General features: G+C 31.8%; 1 long non-coding RNA gene across 1 annotated transcript; it reads right to left on the reverse strand.

Annotated features, from left to right (window-relative positions):
• Positions 1–205: 205 nt before the first annotated feature.
• LOC113473000 lies at positions 206–1,379 on the reverse strand. The gene is made up of 2 exons (XR_003395106.1): positions 995–1,379; positions 206–779 (listed from the first exon to the last, which is right to left on the reverse strand). It is a non-coding gene; the product is annotated as an uncharacterized LOC113473000 (long non-coding RNA).
• Between the last annotated feature and the right edge of the window lie 171 nt (positions 1,380–1,550).

Genomic DNA, 1,550 nt, shown 5'->3' on the forward strand with positions numbered 1-1,550 from the left:
GGTTCGAATCCTAACCGAGACATGGAAAATGTGCTAATATGTAGTTTGAAAATTTGACAAAATTAGTACACTTCAGATCTTAGGTAAAAGGACGCATTTATCTCATTTCAACCTTGTAATTAAGCCCTTTTCACTATTGCTTTATATGAGAAGTCAGTACAAAAGTATTTAGACCACATAATATTAAGGTTCTAAGGTAAAAGGACGAATTTATCTCATTTCAACCTTGTAATTAAGCCCTTTTCACTATTGCTTTATATGAGAAGTCAGTACAAAAGTATTTAGACCACATAATACTCTGTGATATGCTGAGCAGTCGCCTTGGAGGGATATCTCTTGTAGTAGATATTTTTAGACTAAATGAGAGCATTTCTAAAGCAGCGTACACTCGACGCTCGTCGACCAAGTGTGAACGTTGATTAACATTATGATTTTATTATGTCCTCACAAGAGTATCAGTGTATTCCAGATATTGTGGTTGAACATGAGTACATTTTCCCCCTGCTTTAAGGGCATTGAAATCGGGGACTTTCTGATTAAAAGGCGAGTATTTCGTTGATAGTTTTCATCTATTAAAGAAATTTCCCAAGCCGTAAAAGTATTGTACTTCATAGCAATAAACTAAATGTTGCTTTGTAAAAATAATGAAGTTTTAGATTACTTAATTGATAGCAATAATATCGACAGCATATTGTCATTGATTATTTATCTGAGAATTGTTTACTCAGAGCTAGTCGTAGGTCTGCTTTATTTAAACTTCAAAATAATTACATAGGTACCTACTTAAAGTAGTATTTTATTACTAATAAATTCCAGACTTTTTCCAAAGTCACACAGTCAAAAGATCAAAATAATGAGTATTAGATTACTTAATTGATAGCAATAATATCGACAGCAAATTGTCATTGATTATTTATCTGAGAATTGTTTACTCGGAGCTAGTCGTAGGTCTGCTTTATTTAAACTTCAAAATAATTACATAGGTACCTGGTACCTACTTAAAGTAGTATTTTATTACTAATAAATTCCAGACTTTTTCCAAAGTCACACAGTCAAAAGATCAAAATAATGAGTATTTTATGAAAAATCTATTGAGTATAGATATTTTTTTTTTACCTACTTTCTTTTTTTCAGTGGAGTTAAACCTGGCAAATTTTCTAGTTCCTTTTTTCACCACCCAATCAAAACATTAAGGAGTCACTTCAGGCTTTCTTTACGATCCTGTTCAGATTGGTTTACACAAATAAATAACAATCTTGTATGTACGTAACATTTAAACTAGTCAATTAGCCATTAATACTAGTACAAGTAGTCAAGTAGGTAGGTAATAAACGTCCGTTCTTTTAGACAAAATAACACAAACAGCTCGAGAGTACAAAACAAATTCTCTTTACGATCCTGTTCAGATTGGTTTACACAAATAAATAACAATCTTGTATGTACGTAACATTTAAACTAGTCAATTGGCCACTATACTAGTACAAGTAGTCAAGTAGGTAGGTAATAAACGTCCGTTCTTTTAGACAAAATAACACAAACAGCTCGAGAGT

Source organism: Diaphorina citri, unplaced genomic scaffold, assembly GCF_000475195.1.
Source record: "Diaphorina citri unplaced genomic scaffold, Diaci psyllid genome assembly version 1.1 scaffold12009, whole genome shotgun sequence".
Classification (NCBI taxonomy): domain Eukaryota; kingdom Metazoa; phylum Arthropoda; class Insecta; order Hemiptera; family Psyllidae; genus Diaphorina; species Diaphorina citri.